Here is a 9,580-nt window from a genome sequence, read left to right as displayed (position 1 = left end):
CTAAAATGAGCTCTAACATGGAAATTAAGCGTTTCCGGACACATGTCCACATAACATCTTTTCTTTATGTGTGTGAGGAATGTTTCCTGAAAGTTTGGCCGTACCTTTTTGTAACACCCTGTATACGCTAGCTGCCGGCTGTGACGTCACTGGTGCCCGTGACATTGCCACATATGGGCATGTTTTGAGTCGGCGTTCGATGTGCCCTCTTCAACCGCGCGATCGCTGGATCCCACGCAGCGCTGAACTGCAAGCCACCGTCTCTATTCAGGGTGTATGCGGTAATTTTTATTTCAATAGCTTCCTTTATTAAACTGTCCCAGAAGCCGTTAGTGCGAGCCACGACAGAGGTATCGTCAAATTTTATGTGGTGACCGTTTTCTAACGCATGTTCAGCTAACGCAGATTTCTCTGGATAGCGTAGGCGATAATACCTCTCATGTTCTTTCCTGCGTTGTTTCACAGTGCGCACTGTTTGTCCGATGTACTTCTGGCCACACTCACGAGGTATTTCGTAGACTCCAGGTGTTCTGAGACCTACTGCGTCTTTAACTGGTCTCAGTAATTGACGGATTTTCGTTGGAGGCCTGAAGATTGATTTGATCTTGTGTCTTTTCAACAGGCGGCTTATCTTGCCCGACACGGAGCCACAGAATGGCAGCAAAGCAAGTTTCTTTTCCTGCTCTTCATCGGTGGTCTTATTCTGATATTTCCTAGAAATCACTTCTTTCACTTGATGGGTGCTGTAGCCGTTATTCCTGAAAACCTTGCGTAGGTGGCTCAGTTCGTGGGGAAGGTTGTCGTCGTCTGATATTACTCTTGCACGATGCACCAATGTTTGCAATACTGTGCGCTTCTGTGCTGGATGATGATGGCTGGTGGCGTGCAGGTACAGGTCTATGTGGGTGGGTTTTCTGTAGACTCTGTGGCCAAGGCACCCATTTCGTTTACGGTGGACATTCATACATATTAGATTCTCTTTTGTTCCGGTTTTGCCACTGTCCACGTTTTACTGCCACTCACTACTTTACTCCAAACGTACACTCTCAGAAATTTCTTCCTGAAGTCAAGGCCTATGTTTGATACTAGTAGACTTCTTTTGGCCAAGAATGTCCTCTTTGCCTATGCGAGTCTCTTTTTTATGTCCTTCTTGCTTCGTCCGTCAAGCGTAATCTTGCTTCCAAGGTAGCAGGATTCCTAAAGTTCTTCTACTTCGCGATCACCCATTTTGATGCTACGTTTCTCGCTGTTATCATTTTGCTACATCTCATTACCTTTGTTTCTTTCATGTTTACACTTAATACATATTCTGCACTCATTAGACTATCCATTCCATCCAACAGATACCATAATTTTTCTTCACAAGCACTGAGGGCAGCAGTGTCGTAAGCGAATCTTATCTTTGGTATCCTTTCACCCTGAATTTTAATCCCACTCTTTATTTACGTCATTGCTTCTTCCATGTACAGATTGAATAGCAGGGGCGAAAGACTGCATCCCTGTCTTACATCGTTTTTAAACCGAGCACTTCGTTCTTGATCTTACACTTGTATTGTTCCGTCTCAGTTCTTTAGATATTATATATTACCTATCTTTTCCTATAGCTTACTCCAGTTTTTATCACTATTTGAATATCTTGCACCATTTTACATTGTTGAACGCTTTTTCTAGGTAAATGAATCCTATGAAGGTGTCTATTTTTCTTCAGCCTTCCTTCTATTATCAAGAGCAACATAAGAACTGCCTCGCTGGTATACCAATCAGGTTCCTTTCAGAGTATGCTGACACAATAGGTCCTTTCTTAGCAATCATATATAACCGCTCACTTGACGAAGGTCTGTTCCTAAAGACTGGAAAGTAGCACGGGTCACACCAATATTCAAGAAGGAAAATAAGAGTAACCCATTGAATTACAGACCCATATCACTGACCTCAATTTGTAGCAGGATTTTGGAGCATATGACGTACTCGAACATTATGAATCACCTTGAAGAAAATGATTTATTGATACGTAACCAATACGGATTCAGAAAATATCGCTCTTGTGCAACGCAGTAATGAGTGCAGTCGACAAGGGATCTCAGATCGATTCCACATTCCTAGTTTTCCAGAAGGCTTTTGATACCGTTCCTCACAAGCGACTATTAATCAAATTGCGTGCGTATGGAGTATCGTCTCAGTTGTGTGACTGGATTTGTGATTTCCTCTCAGAGAGGTCACAGCTTCTGTTTTTAATGTGATGCTATAGTTTGGTGCTTATTTTATGATAGCAGCTATAGAGACGAATCCAACGATGTGTGAAGGTCAACGAAGGTCAAAAAGGTAGCATGAACGTCCAGTCATAGGAGGTGTTCGAAGTGCTGACCATCGGTATCAGTACAGTGCTGCAATCTTCTTATCTTGGACTGAGTGGTATTCCTTATCTCTTCGGCACAGCATCAGCACGAAGTAACATTGCGAGAAGCATCAATGAGTATTTGCTGAGTCAATATTATTCGTTAACTGTAGTATTAGTTACGTTTACGCTGTATGCACTATAATTTTTAGTGGAAGAAATGTATTAATCGCAGAAGTGAACTGAAAATCGCACCCACTATCAGATTCATGGTATCCGGTATGTCATTATTGAGCCATGGTAAAAATTGCTGTTTTGAAGAGCGCGCCGCAGCGTGTAGTGTGAAGCAGTTGCCCTCCGTTTTTGGCGGTGGCGCCGCTGTGGCAAATGCAGCTTTGGTGTCTCCCTGTGGTGGGAATGGGGAAAGGTTGCCTGTTCATGTGCATTTAAGGGGCGCTATGAGCTCGCCAATGAGTCAGTCTGGGGTCAGTCTCTCGTTCCCAGCTTGCTAGTCTGTCTCTCGTCCGCCGGCCGCGGTGTCCGTGCGGTTCTAGGCGCTTCAGTCCTGAACCGCGCGACTGCTACAGTCGCAGGTTCGAATCCTGCCTCGGGCATGGATGTGTATGATGTACTTACGTTAGTTAGGTTTAAGTAGTTCTAAGTTCTAGGGGACTGATGACCTAAGATGTTAAGTCCCATAGTGCTGAGAGCCATTTGAACCAATTTTGTCTCTCCTCCCAATTTGTGAGGCAGTCAGTGTCTGTCTGTCGTTCGGAGTGCTAGTATGTCTGTCGTTCGGATCAACCTTTAAGAGTGGCAAATGAGAGTCTTTCCACTCCGCCAGTAAGAGAACTCAGCGAGTGGCCGCCCGGTCGGACCTTAGTTCCTGCATCTGAGTCTGGCCGCCAGTCTGCTCGAGTTGGCTCAGGCAATAGTCCAGTGAAACTGTCAGAAAAAAAGCCTGTACCTTGCAAAAGGTGGGGTAGAAGATTTTATTTTTTTTAACTCGTTCATTTTGTTGGAAAGGTTAGAAAACCAAGTTTTGCCAACAAAATTTCTCTTAGGAAAACTTTCTGCAGTCAAAAAACTTCGAAAATTTCGGACTTTTTTCAGTTTTTTCAAAATACCTCAGTTTCATTTGCTCCTAACGCTTTGACGTCTATTTTCTTTTTTAAAGAGCACAAAATTCTCTACATATTCCATTCTTACCAATTTTTTCTACTCACAGTATGTAAGGCGCTACAGCGCGTCAAAAAATACCAATTTTTCAAATTTCGAGCAAAGTGGCAAATTACGTAGTTTTTGAACACTGTTATTTCTGTTTCTATTTGTGTAGTATAAACATATTACTCATCATGTTATTCATTGGAATTTACCATCTCACTCTGCTGCAGGGCCAGGACAAACAGCAGCATATTCAGTAACTACGAACACATTCACGTCGGATAGCGTGAAGTTTATTTGTGTTACAATATGTAGTACGATTGCATGCAGGTGCCGTACATTTTGTACAGTTGACTGACGTTAATGATAAATTATAAGAAAAAGTATGTAGGAATTGTTCTTTAGCGGACAAAAGCGTATTTGTTCTTTAGCGGGCGGAAGGCGATTGTCTCTGGTGATTGTTCACAGCATGTTGACAGCTATTAGCACACAACAATAAGGGTCCTACAGTTTGGAGTCGCTTCCATTCAGTATATGTTGTGGTGCTGAAAATGAGTATGTCTGACATGAATTTGTGTTCCATTTGCGTAAAATGTGTGGTGAGTGGTGGACGGAATGTGAAAAAGAAAGGGCTGAGTACACTTATCGATTGTAGTGCTAAACGCAGAGAGTCTGCTCACAACCGTTTTTTGAAAACGATCAGTGAAGTGATGGTGCATGAAGCATGCCACAAGAAGTACATTAATGAGAGAATGATAGCAGCTAGCCTTCGACATCCTCAGGAACCAACAGGCGTGTTACGTCGGTCGCAGGAAAAAGGTCAGTTCAATTTCAAAGAGAAATACTTCTTATGTGCAAAAGGGAATTCTGATGACTTTTTAACCAAGCAGTTAAGACTGCCATATGCCAAACGAAAGTTTGTGTACAAAGTAATGAAATTGGAAGTGCAATCGACAGTATTAGAACAAGCTAAACGACGTGGTGATGTATTTGGTCAACAAGTGATAGAACGGATTTCAAAAATGTAAATGATTTGGTTGCTGCAGATGGGTGGTACCACAGCTTTTGCTACAGAAGGTTCTTTCACCGTGTTTCAGCTACTGGTCAGAAACGAGGTTACCGACCTGCAACACAAGTAGATGAAGGTCTACCTGGAAACCAATACGGAAGAATGTCAGTTTTCTATGGACGATCTGTTAGAGCAAATACCCACATCACCTCGTCCTGATATTCGAACTGTCAAGAAATATGGTGACGATGTGGTGATAGCTGAAACAGCTTCAAAGCCAGCAGTCGTATGTTTCAAGAACGTTGGGCACCAACTACTCAGTGAAAATTGGTACACCAAAAGAAATTCAGATCCTCAGCAAGAAAGACTATGAATCGTCAAAGCAGCTGCAAATATCATATTAGACGATATAAGATGAGTAGTGTACGATGTAAAACAGAACCCTCCCTCTGATAATTTTTTATGTGATGTAGAGTCTGTCATATTAGAATCTGTAAGATTGCTCTATGAAACTATAATTTTGAAATACAAGCGGTCTCCCAGAAAATGGGGGAAAATATGTGTTTCTCTTACTCATGCACTCATAAGTGCTGCGAGGCCACGTTCATTTATTTCATCACTTTTGACTGCTATTAGTGCATACTTGTACCGGAAGTTTGGCTCAAAACATCTCATCCAGGTTTTGTCTTCCCTTGGCTTTGCAGCATCTTATACGGAAGCTGCCCTATTGGAAGTGTCTTCAATCCTTCAGCTTGACAACGAAAGACAACGAAGTGACGCATTTTGCCAATTTGTGTTTGATGACGCAGATTTCAATGTAAACACCCTAGATGGAACTGGTACTTTCCAGCAGGTGTCAGCAGTTCCCACACACTAGACCATTTGCGATACCAGCTATTCGCCAAGTCTGCCACAAAAAGCAAACTGAATCTTGCACGGTTGCCACCTACACAAGATGCTGCACAACATCATTCGTTGCGAACTTACCAACAAGTCCAAAGTTGGATGGGAAACTGGAAACCTCCTAAGAAATGGGGCTGGAATCACAGTGACCACGGTCCAATACCCTTTATAATGAGCCAAGATCCAGCACCTGAAGCACTTCCTCACATTATTTCATGCTCATGCAAGCTGAACTGTGGCGGAGGGTGCTCCTGCAGAAAAACGGGTTTGAAATGTTCTTCAATTTGCAAGAAATGTATTGGGGTCAACTTTAAAAACGTGTCAAAATTTTTATATGAAGACAGTGAAGATGATGTTATGGAGGATGTTGAGGAAACCGCTGACGAAATCAACGAACTTGCTGAAGCTGACTCGCTGTTTAAAGAAGAGGTCAATCTGGGATCAACTCTATGTACAGACCCTGAATCCGTAACTAAAGGTATTTCTGGTGACACTGAGGAACCTGGCCCATCAAAACGTTGGAAGTGATGCTCATATCTGTCTCAAGTGCGCTAAAGTGCGATATTACAAGCATTACACACCCAGAACTGTCAACATTTTTTAGTAACTGACAGTGCATTTTAATTGTAATAAGGCTACTTATTTTTAATGTCAACTGTGTGGCTGTTATACACAAGAATAATTACCTACCTAATTAGGTTGCCTATTGCAGCTAATAATAGTTCAGTTTCCTGCGAAAATTTATTGTATGTGTGTGTGTGTGTGTGTGTGTGTGTGTGTGTGTGTGTTTATGTCTCTTAATGATGTATTTTTATATTTATAGTTTTACAAATACCAGGGCTGAGGCGGCCCACAGTGAACTTTAGGTAGTGATGTAAGAATCACAATAGTTGGGTGTCCAGCAATCCTCATGTTGCATACAGAGAAATTGAATACCTTAAAGTGAGGTGGTAAATTACAACATATAAAACGATGTTTAATGTATTTATACTACACAAACAGAAACTGAAAAAATAGTGTTCAAAAATAAGGTATCTTGCCACTATGCTCAAAATTTGAAAAACTGGTATTTTTTGAGGCGCTGTAGCGCCTTAGATATTTGGAGTAGAAAAAAATGGCAAGAATCAAAATTGTAGAGAATTTTGTGCTCTTTAAAAAAGAAAATAGACGTAAAGCGATAGGAGCAAAAAACTGAGATATTTTGAAAAAACTGAAAAAAGGCCTAAATTTTCCAAGTTTTTTGACTCAGAAAGTTTTCCCAAGCGAAATTTTGTTGGCAAAACTCGGTTTTCTAATCTTTCCAACCATATGAACGAGTTGAAAAAATAAACTCTTCTACCCCACATTTTGCAAGGTATATCTGCTATTTGACTGGACTACAATGGTCATTGGCGGTTGAATCGATCGGTTGGTCGGTCGTTCACTGAGACACAAGATGACTTGTCCGTCTTGAGCGTCGGCGCATGTGAGGTCGCCACGTGAGTCCAGTGGGCCGCGGCGTATAGCGAGGTGTAGTGGCTTCGCGGTCGACACGAGAGCGACAGGAGTCAATCCACGACATGAGTCTGGCCGGTGCGAGCTGCGACGCCGTGAGACGGGAGACCGGTGCGCCTTCCTGCGTCCGTTGAAGCGGCTGGCAGCGGACAGTTCGGGAGAGCGATTTGGGGGTGCAGCGCCAGGTCTTCTCGAGAAATCGCAGTTTATTAGAAGTTAAGTGATTGGTGATATGTTGTTTCATTTACTCTTGTTAAAATTCTACTTGTTGTCTTGGTGAGGTCACCAGCCGTTTTGCTTTGGATTCGTCCCACCATTCTTCTCCCTTTGCCCACCTGCGGGAAGGTGGTTGTTTATAAATTGGGTGGTCCGTTTTTTCCTTGTGGAATAGGGGCGGGTTAGAGCAACCTGCGGTTCGATTTGTTCGGTAATCTCCCTATCTATCCACCGTATGTTAGTAGCTGCCTCTGTCATGTTTGTCGGATTTGGTGTGTTAACGAATTTATTGCTTGGAGTGTAACGGCCTAATTCCTGAAACATGTTTTGATCTTGCCTATCATCTTGAGAGGCGGTAACTGTGTGCTGTAGAACATATTTGTTGTGTCTAGACAAGACAGTCTAGACACAGGGTGAGGTTATCGAAAGGGCACGCGTCAACTCACGCCGACTGGCGTGAAGTCTGGAACAGGATACGTAATTAATGTTATAAAGAAAAGTACGTATAGTCTGTTTACTTAACTTTAATGCATCCTTGTGGTACATCGCTATTGACGATACAAATGAGACTTTAATTAAAATCATTGTAAGGCTAATGGCGCCTTGCTAGGTCGTAGCCATGGACTTAGCTGAAGGCTATTCTAACTGTCTCTCGGCAAATGAGAGAAAGGCTTCGTCAGTGTAGTCGCTAGCAAAGTCGTCGTACAACTGGGCCGAGTGCTAGTCCGTCTCTCTAGACCTGCCATGTGGTGGCGCTAGGTCTGCAAGTACTGACAGTGGCGACACGCGGGTCCGACATGTACTAATGGACCGCGGCCGATTTAAAGCTACCACCTAGCAAGTGTGGTGTCTGGCGGTGACACCACAATATTAACTTGTTTGGCCAACCATGTAGAATTTTATATAAGATTGCATTTCATGGGCTTTTATGTAAATGAGCATTTTAGTATGTGAAGTTGCCACCCTTTCACCTTAAGACTTTTCTTGGAAGTTAAGATCAAGTTGCACCTTCGGTGGCAAGGTTAATATTTTAATTGTTAGTGTTTTGTATCATTTCAATCCCTCCTACTGGGGGGGGTTGCATAGTTTGTGTACTTGTGTAAATTGTTAAATCTATTAGTTTAAAGTTATCTGGTGTGTTGCAGATTTGCGCCAGTGTAGTCTTTCAGAGGCTGTTGTGAGCGATCGTAACTACGGCCATGTCAAAAGGGATCGGCAAGGTTCTCTTCCCGAAAGCTCATACAGTCAAAACTTGTTTCTTTCTGCCTCTGAATAAATTGTAACTTTGATATTTAGAGGGTGCTTTCTGATTATAATTTTAAATCTGTTTCTTTAAAAAAATGCTTTTAGCCAATAGTAAAGTGAAATAAATTAGTCAGCAGCTCGTGGTCGTGCGGTAGCGTTCTCGCTTCCCGCGCCCAGGATCCGGTTTCGATTCCCGGCGAGGTCAGGGATTTTCTCTGCCTCGTGATGACTGAGTGTTGTGTGATGTCCTTAGGTTAGTTAAGTTTAAGTAGTTCTAAGTTCGAGGGGACTGATGACCGTAGCTGTTAAGTCCCATAGTGCTCAGAGCCATTTGAACCATTTTTGAAATAAATTACCATTTGTTAAAAAGGAATTTGCTTATGATTTCATCAGTTACTCCTTGGCAACTACTTCCACGCTCACATAGTGTGATTAAGTGTGTTAATGTTCTTGATGAATCGCTAGTAAGTAGAATAAATTCTCAAGAAAATTCTTTGAAAATAAATCCACGGTGCAATTATGATTAAGAAAATAGAAAATATGTAGCAGATGCAGTTATTCAAAACACATGAGATATTGTAGCGATGAAATTATTATATTACACATCTTCAGAAGCTAATTATCATGATTACATACATTAGTTATAAATAAAGTACTTAATTATCACATTCCCAATTATTTTTTTGTATTTTCATATTACAGGTATTATAGTGCTTATTTTTAGACAAATTCTTTCACACAATATTTGACCGTTTCCTAGGAATTACTTTTTCAAGATTTGTTTAGAAAGCTTGAAATATAATATATTTAAAAATCGATCAGTATGCTACTCTTATTGAGAGTATGTACACTGAAGTGACAAAATTCATGACCTAAGTCCCAGTATCGCGCAGGATCTCCTTTTGCCCGGCACAGTGCAGCACCTCGACGAGGCATGGATTCAAGTCGTTGGAAGTCCTCTGCAGAATACTGAACCATGCTGCGTCTGAAGCCGTCCATAAATGCGAAACTGTTGCCGGTGCAGCAGTTTCTGCAAGAACTGACCTCTCGTTTATGTCCCATAAATATCAGATGGGATTTATGTCGGGCGATTTGAGTGGCCAAATCACTCGCTCGAATTCTCCAGACTGATCTTCAAACCAATCGCAAATGATTGTGGCCCGGTGACATAGCGCATTGTCATCCATAAAAATCCCATCGGTGTTCGGAAACAA

Source organism: Schistocerca cancellata, chromosome 8 (assembly GCF_023864275.1).
Source record: "Schistocerca cancellata isolate TAMUIC-IGC-003103 chromosome 8, iqSchCanc2.1, whole genome shotgun sequence".
Lineage (NCBI taxonomy): Eukaryota > Metazoa > Arthropoda > Insecta > Orthoptera > Acrididae > Schistocerca > Schistocerca cancellata.
This window is presented reverse-complemented; position numbering follows the sequence as displayed.